This window comes from Aquarana catesbeiana, linkage group LG04 (genome assembly GCF_042186555.1).
Source record: "Aquarana catesbeiana isolate 2022-GZ linkage group LG04, ASM4218655v1, whole genome shotgun sequence".
Classification (NCBI taxonomy): domain Eukaryota; kingdom Metazoa; phylum Chordata; class Amphibia; order Anura; family Ranidae; genus Aquarana; species Aquarana catesbeiana.
Window position 1 is genome coordinate 339,829,620 of NC_133327.1, and position 19,237 is coordinate 339,848,856.

Genomic DNA, 19,237 nt, shown 5'->3' on the forward strand with positions numbered 1-19,237 from the left:
GGGGTAAACCAGATGGCCTGAAGTGTAAAGGCATCTATAGACTTAATCTGCCCCATAGACGTGGAGATTTTGATAGGATTTTGTATCAAAAGGAGAATATGTGGATTTTCTATCTAAACAGTATGCAGCCCGTCGGATTGAATAATGAATTCAATCTATCCTCTTTTTTGGAGCAATAAATTGGCTGTAAGATAAAAACTTGGATTGTTCACATTTATGGAACAAAACAAAATAATCCTTTGTTGAAAATCCACATCCTCTCCTATGCTGAGACATACTGAGATCGATACTATACTTGGATAATGAAATACTGACAACTTACTAATAGTATATCCAACCCTCAAAATCCCTAACTGATACCACTTATGAGCCGATTAGATTGTAGCTGCAGTGCTCTTTGAAATAAATAGCACCCTCAGCTCTATATAATGGCAATAGTGTTTTGATACAAGTCCTAAACAACAGGAGCTAATAATTTACTTCCCTTTATCTGACACTTGATCGGATGTTTATTTGTGGGCCATAAATGTATCAATTAGACTGAGGTTGTAGTATTTGGAGGAACCTATTGATAATAGTTACCAACGTTCCATTTTAATCGTTAAACACAGCTGTATGTATGTATGTGTTTGCACTAGCGGTGAATGCGAATCTAGGTTAGTTTGCAGTGCCCAGGTGCTGGCAATAACTAAAGCATATTGAACACTAATCAACAGGCTACCTAAGCACCTAGCCGTGGGTACTGCACATGCTCTGAAGAAGCTTGGCAACAAGTGAAACGCGTTCTCTATGGGCCCGTGAACTTTCTGGTTGAAGACGTCAAACGGTGAGCTATGTAGTGCTCCAACATACATGGAGGCACACTATCTATTGCTATCTGCTGTTTGTTTCCTTACCAAATACATTACTTTGCCCTCCAACTGCTGTTATATAGCCGGTAACGCGGGGACTTTTTATTCATCCACCTGCTGTATATTGAAGTTTTGTTTCTTCCTCATTAATATCCGGACGGATATCTTTCTAATCACCAGCACCTGCACTTTACATAGTGAGGACCGAAGTGGCAATAACCAATCTATTCATAAACTTTATTTGGGAAGTAGATGGAATATAGATCAGACCCGGTTCTTCCCCATTAGTTAATGTGTGTATGGATGCATGAGTGATTTATGTATGTGGAATACATCGGTGGCCACCAGTGCTGTGTAGGACTTTTTGTCCTATTTTTAATTTTTAATTCTATGGTTTTTGGATAGATACACTGTTTTAACTGGGATAATCAATAAAGATATTTAGGTTAATACCCGCATGTTCTTGAGTGGACCGTCTTTTGGAGGTTCTCTCCCCCTCCTCTTTTTCTTTACATATGTTAATTTGGTCCCTAGAACAACCATTTTTGATTGTTGATCATTTATTGTCATTCCAATCTAATAATGGATTAGTGGTATAAAGGGTACTATTATTCAGGTAGGCAACCATAGGCCGGTAAAATTAACCCTGACTATACCCCCAACCTTCTTTGGATGAATATAAGGTGTTCCACCCCCCTTTTTCTCATTATTTCATGTACTCTGTTTCTTGAGCTCAGTTGCCATTGTGTTTCATCTTGTGTCATTAGTTGTTCTTGTCTAGGACTTACGTCTCTAGGATTTTCTGGTAATGGGATTTCTAGTTTATTACAAAAATCTGGAATCTCTTCTATAAATCTTAGTCTAGCACTTCTTCCATTTCTCCTAGCGATCAAGCATGCAGGGAAACCCCAGTTGTATTGTATTTCCTGTTCTTGAAGGATTTTCAGTAAAGGTTTTAGCGCCCTTCTTCTTCTTAACATTTCTTGCGATAAGTCTTGGAAAATTTGTATCGTGTTTCCTGCATATTCGATTGGTGGTTTTCTCTTCAAGTTCGTCCAGATTTGATTTTTTTCTTCACAGTTTTTAAATAGAACGATTATGTCTCTTGGTTTCTCCGTTGAGAGCCCTTGGGGTCTTCTTATTCTGTGTACTCTTTCTATTTTTATTATGTTGGTTTCTTCTTTTCCCAAGATAGGGTTAAAAATCTTATTTATTATTTCTATTAGATGTTCTGCTTGTGTAGGCTCAGGAAGGCCTCGGATTCTCAGATTTTTCCTTTGTTCTCTATTTTCTTGATCTTCTATTTTATAAGTTTGTTCCTGTTGTTCCTTTTTTAATATATTTATTTCATCCCTCAGCTCTTTTATCATTCTTTAGTGGGAATCTGTTTTTATCTCTACTTCTTCGACTCTTGAGAGCATATGGCCCAAATCCTTATGTATTGTTGTCATTTCTGCCTTCAAAGAGTTTTCCAGGGCCGCAAACATTTTTTCCATATCAGATTTTGTTGGTAATTGAGTATGTGTACATCTGTATTACATCATTTTGTACTATCTGATTTAGTTTTAAAACATTGCATTAATACACAAGCTTCTTCTCAGTATTTCCTCTATAGACTCATTCCTTCAGTATCACAGACTCTTCTATTATATGTTTTTTTTTTCTTCTCTTTTCCGTCCTTCTCTCCCCTCCCCCTCCTCTCTTCTCCTTTTCTCTTTTCTTTTCCCTTCCTTCTAATACAAACACATTTTAATTATTTAATTGTTTAGTTATCTTTCTTCCTTTCCCATTCTTTATCTTTATTCAAAAAATGTACTTATCTGTGGAGGGGAGGGTAGGAGAGCACATCCACTGGCATCTGTTTCCCTCAAGCCTGCAGCCTCTGTCCGTGCACTCATTCGGGTCTTTTCGCATCCTTTTCGGCTCCTCTCGGTGCTACTTGTTCACCTCCCTTCGCTCTCTGTCGGCTCCCCTGACAGCTGAACACCGAGCGCAGTTCGCCATGAGCAGCACTAGAGCACAGCAGCCGGGACCCGTAGGAGAGGTGACTCAGAAGCTCTGATCGTTCCCTTCTTCCACGTCGGTTACAAACAACTGCTCGTCGTCTCCTTTCTTAGCAGGGGGGGCGATGCTCGTGTGGAGAGTGCAAGTAAGCAGGGACGGTGGGGGGCATAGTGACATTAGCAATCATTCATATTGGAGGCAGGGGGAGAGATCATGGACTCCTCACGGCGTGCAGCCTACCGGCGCCATTATCAGACTCCTCCCTCTCCTTTTTGGTGCCGGTGCCTGTTACACCACCGACAGATCTCAATGCACAATCCTTCTTCCACCATCAACATGTGCTCACCACAAAATATATATCAGTCACTCCTCTACAGACCTCCAAACTATAAGAGGTTTGTATAGGCCTGATGCTAAGAAACTTCCAGCCACTTCCAAGGACTCCCACTCCCAGAATGTTCCCCTCCATTGAGTTTAACACTCTTCAGCTACCCCTCCTCAGTCAGAGACAAAATAGAGACTTCTAGTGCTCTCTGTTTTGGCTGTTTATTAAAACATATATACAGTATAATCAAAATATTCACTTACATGAACATAGTGTACAGCTTTTAACATGCTCCAACAGCGGCCACTTAAAACACATCCTCAGTCTAAAACTTACAGACATGCAATGGTAAATGTTGGTCTACTTCATCATGGGGTGCGTGTGACAATACAGATGCACAATTGAGAGACAGTTGTTACTCTGTAGCAGGAAGTGTTCTTCATGACTAGTTCACCAGATATTCTTTTAAACAAAGCTGCAGATTTAAAAAAGACTGAAAACAACATTTGAAATTACATTAACATGTTCAAGTTTAAATTAGACATTTGTGATGTTTGTGATTGTTTTTTTTTTTTATTTCCACAATATAAAATTGTTTCTATATTTGCATGGATTTAGTAATTATCTTGTAAGTAAGTTCACAATAGCTAATGTAATACGGTACATGTTTTACAGTATGTTTTTAATACTTCTTCTTTCATTTATTTGTGGAAAAAAAATCTCATCTCTATTAGTGTGGTAGCTTTCACATTCTGGAAACTTTCCAAACCTTTTGTATAGCTACAGCTGGAAAGATTGAGTGTGAAAATAATAAGACATTGACAGCATGGGCAGCATAATCATAAAAGTCAGCCACAAGATAAGAGCTGCCTAAATCAAGGCTGTGTCAACAGTCTTCCACAATATTATACTAATTATTATTCTAATCAGTAGCAGTGAAGAAGTACTTTGAATGTAAAAGTATAAAATGCTAGAAAAAATTAATAACAACTTGAAACTATGATAATTTACCTAAGAATCTTAAGAAAGCTTTTCATCTTCCTTGCTTCCTCTAACAACAAATGTAGGGTCAGGCAAAAGGTTTTCTTTGCTTTTTACTCCCTAAATCAGAGACTTAAAAAAAAATCAAATCTCTGTACTTCATTAAATGTAGATTGAAGAAACCTAAGGGAGCTTCAGACGCTACCCAGCAGAGAAGTGTCCTCCCTTTGTCCTTGCTGATAAATGTTCTTTGCTGTATTTATCTTTGTCAGGCCACTGTATCCCTGAACATCCAAACACCTTTAAAGTGTAAACAAACTATGAGTGCTAGCAGGGCCACTTATGCACTACTCAATACCTTGGGGACTTAAAAAAGGAGTCTTTATGAGAATTTTTTGACATGATATTGGTAATGCCTTTGACAATCATAAACTTTACAGACATTAAACATTTTAGAAATCATTATCCCTATCCTACATGCAAAATTATGGAGAATAATTATATACAGTATTAAATGTAACGTAAACTTAGGCCTAGTATTTAAAGCGCTGAAATATTTAAAATGATTGCATCATATATAGTTTTTTATTTTTATTTTTTTTAAGCTGAACTCTAAGCAAATAGCTAAATATACAGATGAAATACATGTAAGAAATTGTTTTACCTGCCAAATGATTTATATTTTGGTCCATACAATCCAGAGAGTTACACAGTTCTGCCACACAGCATAGCCATGTCTGGCAGGGCAACAAACCTGTTTTTTCCTGTGCTGTAGTTAATTAAGACTAGATCTTTTTTCCCCTCAACCTGATTGGACAGTGAAAGTAGAAGCAGCAGACTGATAAGCTCATTATCTGTCACTATGCTCTCTTTTGCTATCTTCATGTCCTTCGTTAGCACACAACTGTGTGTTACTATGGCTATATTAGAGATTTTATAGCATAAATAAATGGAATAATAAATGTTAGTTGCCACGTATTGTTTTTAGAAGCTGGGCTTCATTTATATGTTAATTAACTAATTTGACTGGTTCATGGAGGCTAGTGGAACAGGAAGTAATATTGTCAGGAAATGGGGGAGGGGAGAAAGGATGTAAACACATCCACGTGGTGAAAAGGAGTCACTAGGCTTGAGGACATTGGAGAAGAAAAGAAAAGCAGTCTGGAAGTAGGCCTGTGGAGGGGGTTCCATAACAGTCAGGAAGGTCTGAACCATAGCTCTCAATTACAACACACAAACTAAGAAGGGAAGTCTGTGAAGGAAGGAAGTTTACCTAGGGAGGATGCTACTGTCCAATGTCCTGCAATCACTTGTAGAATAGAGCTTGGAGCCCTGGTTGACTATGGAGATCACAAAGCTGCTATAAACCAAGCAAAAGACATTTAGTGTATCAATACTGTACACAGACCATTGCTCATACTCATTTACTAGGCAGGTTAGGTCGATGTGCATGTGTGGTATGTATATCTGTAATACTTTGTAAATCTTGTATTGTTTTCCTACAATTATAGTTAGTTTGCATGCATAGCATTATTGTTTGGTAAAGCACATTAATATAATACAGGGGTTTATGCTTTCTTGCTTTACTGCAAAGTGATCTTAAAAGATACAAAGTACAACAACTGGGGGCTCCTGGTGGGATTTTTGCTAAAGTTCAATTGAATCAGGCATGTTTCCTATAGCGTTTCCTGTAGCTTGATTTAAGAAAAACTATGTAAGCTGTTAAGGAAAAATAAGACTGCAGAGGTTTCTGGTGTGCAACCTGCCAGGGCCAGAGACAGTCAGTGGATGTATGTTGCAAGGGAGCTTGCTAGGCGTGTTTCTCCATTGAACAGAGCTTGGGTTGATGGAATCTCTGATTTTTCTTCAGATTTTAGTCTTAAAAGTTTGGGTTCAATAAGGGAGAGAGGCAGACAGTAGCTGTGTTTGATTGGCACGTCCTTCATGCTCTACATACAGAATCTGAAATTAGGAGAAAGGCAGAAGTAAAACAAGACTTATTTAACCACTTGCCGACCGCCGCACGACTATATACGTCGGCAGAATGGCACGGGCAGGCAAAAGGACTTACATGTACGTCCTTGCCTGCCCGCGGGTGGGGGGTCCGATCGGACCCCCCCCGGTGCCTGCGGCGGTCGGCAAATCTCCCCCAGCGATCAGTGGTGAGGGGGAGGCCATCCATTCGTGGCCCCCCCTTGCGATCGCTCCCAGCCAATGGGATCATTTCCCTGCCTCTGTATTGTACACAGAGGCAGAGGAAATGATGTCATCTCTCCTCGGCTTGGTATTTTCGAGGAGAGAAGACTGTAATGTAAGTGCACAACACACTACACACACAGTAGAACATGCCAGGCACACAAAACACCCCGATCCCCCCCCCCGATCGCCCCCCGATCCCCCCCCAATCACCCCCCCCCCGTCACAAACTGACACCAAGCATTTTTTTTTTTCTGATTACTGTATTGGTGTCAGTTTGTGACAGTTACAGTGTCAGGGCAGTGAGTGTTAGGCCCCCTTTAGGTCTAGGATACCCCCCTAACCCCCCCTAATAAAGTTTTAACCCCTTGATCACCCCCCGTCACCAGTGTCACTAAGCGATCATTTTTCTGATCGCTGTATTAGTGTCGCTGGTGACGCTAGTTAGGGACGTAAATATTTAGGTTCGCCGTCAGCGTTTTATAGCGATATGGACCCCCATATACTACCGAATAAATGTTTTAACCCCTTGATGGCCCCCTAGTTAACCCTTTCACCACTGATCACTGTATAACCGTTACGGGTGACGCTGGTTAGCTTGTTTATTTATTATAGTGTCAGGGCACCCGCCGTTTATTACCGAATAAAGATTTAGCCCCCTGATCGCCCGGCGGTGATATGCGTCGCCCCAGGCAGCGTCAGATTAGCGCCAGTACCGCTAACACCCACGCACGCAGCATACGCCTCCCTTAGTGGTATAGTATCTGATCGTATCAATATCTGATCCGATCAGATCTATACTAGCGTCCCCAGCAGTTTAGGGTTCCCAAAAACACAGTGTTAGCGGGATCAGCCCAGATACCTGCTAGCACCTGCATTTTGCCCCTCCGCCCGGCTCGGCCCAGCCCACCCAAGTGCAGTATCGATCGATCACTGTCACTTACAAAACACTAAACGCATAACTGCAGCGTTCGCAGAGTCAGGCCTGATCCCTGCGATCGCTAACAGTTTTTTGGTAGCGTTTTGGTGAAATGGCAAGCACCAGCCCCAGGCAGCGTCAGGTTAGTGCCAGTAGCGCTAACACCCATGCACCGTACACCTCCCTTAGTGGTATAATATCTGAATGCATCAATATCTGATCCGATCAGATCTATACTAGCGTCCCCAGCAGTTTAGGGTTCCCAAAAACGCAGTGTTAGCGGGATCAACCCAGATACCTGCTAGCACCTGCGTTTTGCCCCTCCGCCTGGCCCAGCCCAGCCCACCCAAGTGCAGTATCGATCGATCACTGTCACTTACAAAACACTAAAAGCATAACTGCAGCGTTCGCAGAGTCAGGCCTGATCCCTGCGATCGCTAACAGTTTTTTTGGTAGCGTTTTGGTGAACTGGCAAGCACCAGCCCCAGGCAGCGTCAGGTTAGTGCCAGTAGCGCTAACACCCACGCACGCACCGTACACCTCCCTTAGTGGTATAGTATCTGAACTGATCAATATCTGATCTGATCCGATCAGATCTATACTGGCGTCCCCAGCAGTTTAGGGTTCCCAAAAACGCAGTGTTAGTAGGATCAGCCCAGATACCTGCTAGCACCTGCGTTTTGCCCCTCCGCCCGGCCCAGCCCAGCCCACCCAAGTGTAGTATCGATTGATCACTGTCACTTACAAAACACTAAACGCATAACTGCAGCGTTCGCAGAGTCAGGCCTGATCCCTGCGATCGTTAACAGTTTTTTTGGTAGCGTTTTGGTGAACTGGCAAGCGCCAGTGGCCTAGTACACCCTGGTCGTAGTCAAACCAGCACTGCAGTAACACTTGGTGACGTGGCGAGCCCCATAAGTGCAGTTCAAGCTGGTGAGGTGGCAAGCACAAGTAGTGTCCCGCTGCCACCAAGAAGACAAACACAGGCCCGTCGTGCCCATAATGCCCTTCCTGCTGCATTCGCCAATCCTAATTGGGAACCCACCACTTCTGCAGCGCCCGTACTTCCCCCATTCACATCCCCAACCAAATGCAGTCGGCTGCATGAGAGGCATTTTTATGTCCTCCCGAGTACCCCTACCCAACGAACCCCCCCAAAAAAGATGTTGTGTCTGCAGCAAGCGCGGATATAGGCGTGACACCCGCTATTATTGTCCCTCCTGTCCTGACAATCCTGGTCTTTGCATTTGGTGAATGTTTTGAACGCTACCATTCACTAGTTGAGTATTAGCGTAGGGTACAGCATTGCACAGACTAGGACACACTTTCACAGGGTCTCCCAAGATGCCATCGCATTTTGAGAGACCCGAACCTGGAACCGGTTACAGTTATAAAAGTTACAGTTACAAAAAAAGTGTAAAAAAAAAAAAAACACAAACAAAAATATAAAATAAAAAATAATAGTTGTCGTTTTATTGTTCTCTCTCTATTCTCTCTCTCTCTATTCTCTCTATTGTTCTGCTCTTTTTTACTGTATTCTATTCTGCAATGTTTTATTGTTATTATGTTTTATCATGTTTGCTTTTCAGGTCTGCAATTGTTTATACTTTACCGTTTACTGTGCTTTATTGTTAACCATTTTTTTGTCTTCAGGTACAGCATTCACGACTTTGAGTGGTTATACCAGAATGATGCTTGCAGGTTTAGGTATCATCTTGGTATCATTCTTTTCAGCCAGCGGTCGGCTTTCATGTAAAAGCAATCCTAGCGGCTAATTAGCCTCTAGACTGCTTTTACAAGCAGTGGGAGAGAATGCCCCCCCCACCGTCTTCCGTGTTTTTCTCTGGCTCTCCTGTCTCAACAGGGAACCTGAGAATGCAGCCGGTGATTCAGCCAGCTGACCATAGAGCTGATCAGAGACCAGAGTGGCTCCAAACATCTCTATGGCCTAAGAAACCAGAAGCTACGAGCATTTTATGACTTAGATTTCGCCGGATGTAAATAGCGCCATTGGGAAATTGGGGAAGCATTTTATCACACCGATCTTGGTGTGGTCAGATGCTTTGAGGGCAGAGGAGAAATCTAGGGTCTAATAGACCCCAATTTTTTCAAAAAAGAGTACCTGTCACTACCTATTGCTATCATAGGGGATATTTACATTCCCTGAGATAACAATAAAAATGATTAAAAAAAAAAAAATGAAAGGAACAGTTTTAAAATAAGATAAAAAAGCAAAAAAATACTAAAGAAAAAAAAAAAAAAAAAAAAAAAGCACCCCTGTCCCCCCTGCTCTCGCGCTAAGGCGAACGCAAGCGTTGGTCTGGCGTCAAATGTAAACAGCAATTGCACCATGCATGTGAGGTATCACCGCGACGGTCAGATCGAGGGCAGTAATTTTAGCAGTAGACCTCCTCTGTAAATCTAAAGTGGTAACCTGTAAAGGCTTTTAAAGGCTTTTAAAAATGTATTTATTTTGTTGCCACTGCACGTTTGTGCGCAATTGTAAAGCATGTCATGTTTGGTATCCATGTACACAGCCTAAGATCATCTTTTTTATTTCATCAAACATTTGGGCAATATAGTGTGTTTTAGTGCATTAAAATTTAAAAAAGTGTGTTTTTTCCCCAAAAAATGCGTTTGAAAAATCGCTGCGCAAATACTGTGTGAAAAAAAAAAAATTAAACACCCACCATTTTAATCTGTAGGGCATTTGCTTTAAAAAAATATATAATGTGTGGGGGTTCAAAGTAATTTTCTTGCAAAAAAAAATAATTTTTTCATGTAATCAAAAAGTGTCAGAAAGGGCTTTGTCTTCAAGTGGTTAGAAGAGTGGGTGATGTGTGACATAAGCTTCTAAATGTTGTGCATAAAATGCCAGGACAGTTCAAACCCCCCCAAATGACCCCATTTTGGAAAGTAGACACCCCAAGCTATTTGCTGAGAGGCATGTCGAGTCCATGGAATATTTTATATTGTGACACAAGTTGCGGGAAAGAGACAAATTTTTTTTTTTTTTTGCACAAAGTTGTCACTAAATTATATATTGCTCAAACATGCCATGGGAATATGTGAAATTACACCCCAAAATACATTCTGTTGCTTCTCCTGAGTACGGGGATACCACATGTGTGAGACTTTTTGGGAGCCTAGCCGCGCATGGGACCCCGAAAACCAAGCACCGCCTTCAGGCTTTCTAAGGGCGTAAATTTTTGATTTCACTCTTCACTGCCTATCACAGTCTCGGAGGCCATGGAATGCCCAGGTGGCACAAAACCCCCCCAAATAACCCCATTTTGGAAAGTAGACACCCAAAGCTATTTGCTGAGCGGTATAGTGAGTATTTTGCAGACCTCACTTTTTGTCACAAAGTTTTGAAAATTAAAAAAAGAAAAAAAAAATTTTTTTTTTGTCTTTCTTCATTTTCAAAAACAAATGAGAGCTGCAAAATACTCACCATGCCTCTCAGCAAATAGCTTGGGGTGTCTACTTTCCAAAATGGGGTCATTTGGGGGGGGTTTGTGCCACCTGGGCATTCTTTGACCTCCGAAACTGTGATAGGCAGTGAAGAGTGAAATCAAAAATGTACACCCTTAGAAATCCTGAAGGCGGTGATTGGTTTTCGGGGTCCCGTACGCGGCTAGGCTCCTAAAAAGTCCCACACATGTGGTATCCCCGTACTCAAGAGAAGCAGCAGAATGTATTTTGGGGTGCAATTCCACATATGCCCATGACCTGTGTGAGCAATATATCATTTAGTGACAACTTTGTGCAAAAAATAAATAAATAAATAAATAAATTGTCACTTTCCCGCAACTTGTGTCAAAATATAAAATATTCCATGGACTCAACATGCCTCTCAGCAAATAGCTTGGGGTGTCTACTTTCCAAAATTGGGTCATTTGGGGGGGGTTTGTGCCATCTGGGCATTTTATGGCCTTCAAAACTGTGATAGGTAGTGAGGAGTAAAATCAAAAATGTACGCCCTTAGAAATCCTGAAGGCAGTGATTGGTTTTCGGGGCCCCGTATGCGGCTAGGCTCCCAAAAAGTCCCACACATGTGGTATCCCCATACTCAGGAGAAGCAGCTAAATGTATTTTGGGGTGCAATTCCACATATGCCCATGGCCTGTGTGAGCAATATATCATTTAGTGACAACTTTTTGTAATTTTTTTTTTTTTTGTCATTATTCAATCACTTGGGACAAAAAAAATGAATATTCAATGGGCTCAACATGCCTCTCAGCAATTTCCTTGGGGTGTCTACTTTCCAAAATGGGGTCATTTGTGGGGGTTTTGTACTGCCCTGCCATTTTAGCACCTCAAGAAACGACATAGGCAGTCATAAATTAAAGGCTGTGTAAATTCCAGAAAATGTACCCTAGTTTGTAGGCGCTATAACTTTTGCGCAAACCAATAAATATACACTTATTGACATTTTTTTACCAAAGACATGTGGCCAAATACATTTTGGCCTAAATGTATGACTAAAATTGAGTTTATTGGATTTTTTTTAGAACAAAAAGTAGAAAATATCATTTTTTTTCAAAATTTTCGGTCTTTTTCCGTGTATAGCGCAAAAAATAAAAACGGCAGAGGTGATCAAATACCATCAAAAGAAAGCTCTATTTGTGGGAAGAAAAGGACGCAAATTTCGTTTGGTTACAGCATTGCATGACCGCGCAATTAGCAGTTAAAGCGACACAGTGCCAAATTGTAAAAAGTGCTCAGGTCAGGAAGGGGGTAAATCCTTCCGGGGCTGAAGTGGTTAAAGAGCAACTTGCAATGGTGACTGAGTGTGTGCAAGACACTGCAAGGCAAAGGATTTGAAAAGTAGGGCACTTAAAGTCAAACCTGCCATGGCTTCGAAGTGTGTTCAGACCACTGTCGGAAAACCTGAAGATTTGAATCAGCTGTTCGAAACCCTCATGAACAAGTCTAATGATGCCCAAACAAGGGCCCAAAGCATGTAATTAGAAGTAGAACATGTGTCACTGTTACTTCCCATAAGCGGGAAGCTGTGAATCTGATCAACTCAAATAAAGATGGCCAAGTTGAATCAGACAATAGGAAGACAAGACTTATTATCTTCAGGAGACAAATGTGGACTGACTTACTTAAGGTGGAGGTCCCTAGAGAGGAAATATATAGGATTCCTATACCAGCTTTGCTTAACCTCTTTCTGACTATGCTATAACCGAATAAAGGGTACAGTCAGAGGGCATCTATTGACGTCCTCCCAGAATCTCTCCCCGGGACACGCATCTGGAGTCCTCTGTGTAAGCTGTGTCCTTCAGACACAGCTGATCACATATCAGGGTAAAGGGCCAATCACAGCAGTCCTTTACTATACTTTACTATACTTTACTATACTTTACTCTAGCTGTATCCAATCACAGCTAATCACAGTGTAAACAAAATTTTGCAGGTTATCAGCAGTCCTGACAGCGCATGAGGAGAGGAGAGCCAGTAAGCAGCAATCCACAAAGGGGACATCTACACTGATAATCAGGGCACTAATCTTCAGTGCCCTGATTATTAGTGCATTCCCATCAGTGCCCATCAGTGATGCCTCTCATTGCCCAACCATGATGTCTGTTATTGCCCATCAGTGCTGCCTATCAGTGCCCATTAGGGATGGGCTTTATGTTCGGGTCAAACATGAGTTCGATTCGAACATTGGCTTTTCACCCCTTCACCGAATAGCGAACAATTTGGGGTGTTTGCGGCAAATTCGAAAGCCAAGGAACACCCTTTAAAAGTCTATGGGAGAAATCAAAAGTGCTAATTTTAAAGGTTAATATGCAAGTTATTGTCATAAAAAGTGTTTGGGGACCTGGGTCCTGCCCCAGGGGACATGGGTATCAATACAAAAAAAGTTTTAAAAGGGGCCATTTTTTCGGGAGCAGTGATTTTAATAATGCTTAAAGTGAAACAATAAAACTGTAATATTTCTTTAAATTTCATGCCTGGGGGGGTCTCTATAGTATGCCTGTAAAGTGGCGCATGTTTCCCATGTTTAGAACAATCTGACAACAAAATGACATTTCTAAAGAAAAAAAAGTAATTTAAAACTACTTGCGGCTATAATGAATTGTCGGCCTGGCAATACACATAAAAGTTAATTGACAAAAACAGCATGGGATTCCCCCACAGGGGGGAACCCCCGAACCAAAATTTAATGAAAAAAATGTGTGGGGGTCCCCCAAATTCCATACCAGGCCCTTCAGGTCTGGTATGGATATTAAGGGGAACCCCGCGCCAAAATATAAAGAAAAAATGGCGTGGGGGTCCCCCTCAAAATCCATACCAGACCTGAAGTCTGGTATGGATTTTAAGGGAAACCCCACGCCAAAATTGTTTTAAAAAATGGTGTGGGGTCCCCCCAAAAATCCATACCAGACCCTTATCCGAGTATGCAACCTGGCAAGCCGCAGGAAAAGAGGGGGGGTGAGAGAGCACCCCCCCTCCTGAACCATACCAGGCCACATGCCCTCAACATCGGGAGGGTGCTTTGGGGTAGCCCCCCAAAGCACCTTGTCCCCATGTTGATGGGGAGAAGGGCCTCATCCCCACAACCCTTGCCCAGTGGTTGTGGGGGGCTTATTGGAATCTGGAAGCCCCCTTTAACAAGGGGACCCCCAGATCCCATCCCCCTGTGTGAATTGGTAATGGGGTACAGATGTACCCCTACCATTTCACAAAAAAGTGTCAGAAATGTTAAAAAAAGACAATAGACGGTTTTTGACAATTCCTTTATTAATGTCTTCTTCTTTCCCCGCTTCTTCTTCCATCTTCTTCTGGTCTTCCTTCTGTATTCTTCTTCCTCCATCTTGTTCTTCCCCCGCTTCTTCCTCTATCTTTCTCCACTTCTTCCTTCGGTCTTCTTGTCCTGCATCTTCCTCCTGCTTCTTCTTCTCCGCTTCATCCACCGATCTGCCTCAATGGGAGTCCCACTGTCTGACACTTCTGTTCAGGTGACAGCTCTTATATAATGGAGGGTGGGGCCACCTGGTGACCCCCGCCCCTCTGATTTACCAGGTGGCCCCACCCTCCATTATATAAGAGCTGTCACCTGAACAGAAGTGTCACACAGCGGGAGACTCCCATTGAGGCGGATTGGAGGACGAAGCGGAGAAGAAGAAGCCAGAGGATAATGCAGGATGAGAAGACCGTAGGAAGAAGTGGAGGAAGACAGAGGAAGAAGCGGGGGAAGAACAAGATGGAGGAAGAAGAACACCGAAGGAAGACCAGAAGAGGATGGAAGAAGAAGCGGGGAAAGAAGAAGACATTAATAAAGGAGTTGTCAAAAACCATCTATTGTCTTTTTTTAACATTTTTGACACTTTTTTTGTGAAATGGTAGGGGTACATTTGTACCCCATTACCAATTCACACAGGGGGGTCTGGATCTGGGGGTCCCCTTGTTAAAGGGGGCTTCCAGATTCTGATAAGCCCCCTACCTGCAGACCCCCACAACCACTGGGCAAGGGTTGTGGGGATGAGGCCCTTCTCCCCATCAACATGGGAGCAAGATGCTTTGGGGGCTACCCCAAAGCACCCTCCCAATGTTGAGGGCACGTGGCCTGGTACGGTTCAGTAGGGGGGCGCTCTCTCATCCCCCCTCTTTTGCTGTGGCCTACCAGGTTGCGTGCTAGGATAAGGGTCTGGTTTGGATTTTTGGGGGGACCCCACACCATTTTTTTTTATTTTGGCAGGGGTTCCCCTTAAAATCCATACCAGACCTGAAGGGTCTGGTATGGATTTTGAGGGAGACCCCCACGCCATTTTTTTTTAAATTTTGGTTTGGGGTTCCCCTGTGGGGGAATCCCATGACGTTTTTATCAATGAACTTTTATGTGTATTGTCAAACCGACAATTCATTATAGCCGCGAGTAGTTTTAAATGACTTTTTTTCCTTTAGAAATGTCATTTTGCTGTCAGACTGTTCTAAACACGGGAGACATGCACCACTTTACAGGCATACTATAGGCACCCCCCAGATACCAAATTTAAAGGAACATTATACTTTTATTGTTTCACTTTAAGCATTATTAAAATCACTGCTCCCAAAAAAACAGGAGTTTTAAAACTTTTTTTGCATTGATACATGTCCCCTGGAGCAGGACCCAGGTCCCCAAACACTTTTTAAGACAATACCATGCATATAAGCCTTTAAAATTAGCCCTTTTGATTTTTCATGTTTGTGTCTCATAGACTTTAACTGTGTTCGTGTGTTCGAATGACTTTTTTGCCTGTTCGCATGTTCTGGTGCAAACCGAATTGGGGGTGTTTGGCCCATCCCTAGTGCCCATCAATGCAGCCTATCAGTGCCCATCATTGCAGCCTAGCAGCTCCCATCAGAGTACCCTCATAAGCGCACATCAGTGAAGGAGAAAAATTACTTATTTACAAAATGTTATAACATAAACAAAGAAAAACATTTTTAAAAATATTTTAAAACTTTTTTTAGCAAAAAAAAAAAAAACAGTGGTGATTAAATACTACCAAAAGAAAGCTCGAATCTATCTCTAACAAATGATAAAAAAAATTATCTTTGAGTACAGTGGTGCATGACTGCGCAATTGTCATTCAAAGTGCGACAGTGCTGAAAGCTGAAAATTGCCATGGGCAGGAAGGGGGTGAAAGTGCCCAGTAGGCAGGTGGTTAAAAGGTAGAAGCAATTTGCTGGGAATGGTAGATTCAGTCACATTAGGAGTTGTTTTTGTCATAGAATGGGATACATTACTAGAGAGTGCCTTGAGATGCAGGAAATGTATGCCTTTCTTTGAGAATGTTATGAGGCAACAATGATTTTGCAGTATAAATGGGCAGATAGAGAAATATGAGCAGTGAGCTATGTGTTTTGGCACAGTTGGAAGGAACATATAATCCACCTTGTTTTTTACTTTTTAAGATAATAAACCTCAAGAGGTGGAACAGGCAGGCCATATGATTAAGCAAAATAAGATGAGTCAGCGAGAAGATGAGATGAAAATATGAGGAAGATACAGATGAATTCCTGATGATGACTAAACCAGAGTGGACTTCCATCTGATCATTTTCTTACAGCCTCCAGGACAATGAAATTTTGCTAGAATTTTCCTTCCTTTTTTTTACACAGAGGCCAAGGACACATAAATCTGCTTAACAGAACATTGCAGCTTGTACAGGGGCAATGTCTAATTGCCCAGATCATATGGGGGTCAAAAGGAAATGTTTTCCTCCCATGTATAATATGGAGGGTTTATTTCAGAGCTGCTGATTGGCGCTAACTTTCCTTCTTTGACTACCTTATGCTAAAAAAAAGGTAGAATGTATTGCTATGGCTATTTTAGTTATTTTTATAGTATAAATACATGGAATAATATGTTTTAGTTATCATGTATTGTTTTTAGAAGCTGGGCTTCCTCTATTCATAAGCTAATTAACTTGTTTGACTGGTTCATAGAGGCTAGTGGAACAAGAAGTGATGTAGCCAGGAAATGGGAGGGGGAAGAAAAAACTTTAATACAGCCATGTGCTGAACACAAAGAAGGCACTAGGCTTGAAGACTTGAGAACAAAAGATAAGTGGTCTGCAAGTAGACCAGGGGAGCAAGAGGGGGCTTCATAACAACCAAGAAGGTCTGTGTCAGGGGACTTCATACATTAAAATACAAGAACTAAAAAGAAAACTCTGTGCCAGAAGGGAATTCACCTGGGGATGATTCTAGTGCATGATTTCCTTGTAATCGCTTGTAGAGTAGAGGGCGAAGCCCTGGTACTCTACGGAGATCATGAAGCCACTACAAAGCAGGCTAGGTAACTTTTACTGTATCCCTATTGTACACAGACCATTGTTCATGCTCATTTCTTAGGATGGTTAGGTAGCATGTGCATGTTTGGTATGTACTGTATATCTGTACTACTTTGTAAGCCTTATATTGTTTTCCTACAATTGTAAGTAGTTTGCATGTACAGTATTATTGTTTAAAATACAATAATATACCACAGAGGTTTATGCTTCCTTGCTTTACTGCAAACTGACCTTAAAAAAAATACAAAGCAAAACACTAGGACCACTCCCTTAGATATTGGAGAGTGTACTCTTTCCAGACTTTGAAACTTTTTTCTCCTTGTGGCACAGAAACATTGCAGAAAACATAATGAATTGTATGACACTCGCACCTCGGTTATGAAGTGTAATTGGTTAAAGCTGCAGCTGTAAAAAATACTGTCCCCTTACAAAGGGGGAACAAAAATGTGCGGATTTGGACTAAACAGCACTTGCCTTACACCTCTAACTAAAAACTATATTTGTGCATTTAGTGTATTCAACCCCTTGTACATTAAATGGTGTAAAATTCCACTGGTAAATACTACTATAATAGTGACTTATGTGACAAGTGTATAATGATTATTGACTGTATACTAAATAAATAGTAACTATTTATATACAATAATACATTGACTTATGACTATTGATGTGGAAAATACAACAATGTAAAGTGCTTTAGTGCTCCGTGCTCCAACGGTGACTTGTGTTCCACCTCTGTGTGGTTCCGCATTCACCAGATAGGTTGGACTCCTCAACCCTATGGTAAAGGGTGTCAGCTGTGCTTTAGATCTCTTAGGGGGGACCTATCCCCCCACGATATTCCCTGGGTACTCGCGCTGTGATGGCTACCCTCCTGTAGTGGCGTTCAAAGATCAGGATGTGCAGGCATATAATGTATAAAAAGGGGGGACTCCTCATGGTGTAAGATCCTTAAAACTTTAATTCGGCAATAACATCATACTGTATAAAAATTTCCAGTTTAAAAAGTTCTAATAGGCGTCCCCGTGCAACTGTCGGCTCCTATTGAATAGCGCAGTCTGCAGACCAGCGTGTGAACCAACGTCCGTGCTGGAAGTGACATATCGAGACTTCAATCTTGACGTGTTTCGTCATCAAAGCGCAACATTTTCAAAAGCAGGAAGTACCCTTGCGTTCCAGTCATTAATATAAGGTAATCATAACAGATTGGTCTCCTCCTCCTATGCATAATTAGAACACACCACCAGGGAGTTCATTCAATAGAATGTATTACAAAGCTGTTAATGCCCTGTGTTGAGTCCAGCGAGGGACATCTTGTGTTGAATTAGGTTATTACACCCTCCCATACTTTGGTTTCCTATGCTGTGTCCAACGTGAACATCTAATGTTAGATTGTGCACTCTACTAATTGGTTATAGGGATGAGCCCGATGTTCGAGTCGAACGTAAAGGAATTCTGTGCCAAATTTGAAAATAATGGTTCAGGCCCCCCCAAAATCCATACCATACCCCTCAGACCCTTCAGGTTTTAAGGGGAACCCTGCTCCAAATTTTTTTTAAAAATGGCATAGGGGTCCCCCCAAAATCCATACCAGACCCTTTTCGAGCAGGCTGCAGGAAAAGAGGGGGGGCGAGAGAGCGAGAAAATCATACTAGGCCACATGCCCTCAACATGGGGAGGATGCTTTGGGGTTGCCCCCAAAGCACCTTGTCCCCATGTTGATGGGGACAAGGGCCTCATCCCCACAACCCTTGCCCGGTTGTTGTGGGGTCTGCGGGTGGGGGGATAATCGGAATATAGAAGCCCCCTTTAACAAGGGGACCCCCAGATCCCGGCCTCCACCCCTGTGTGAATTGGTAACGGGTACAAATGTACCCCTACTATTTCACAAAAAATGTGTCAAAATTGTAAAAAAAGACAAGAGACAAGTCCTTTATTAAAAAATAAAAAAATAAAAATGTCCCATGGTGTAAGTTTATGCCGCCTGATGGACCAAAAAAGAAAAAAAAAAAGCCACAACTGGCACAGGGTTCCCCTTAACAGGTATACTATAGACACCCCCCAGGCATACTATAGACACCCCCCATGCATGATATTTAAAGGAATATTCTATTTTTATTGTTTCACGTTAAACATTAAAAAAATCACTGCTCCCAAAAAAACGACC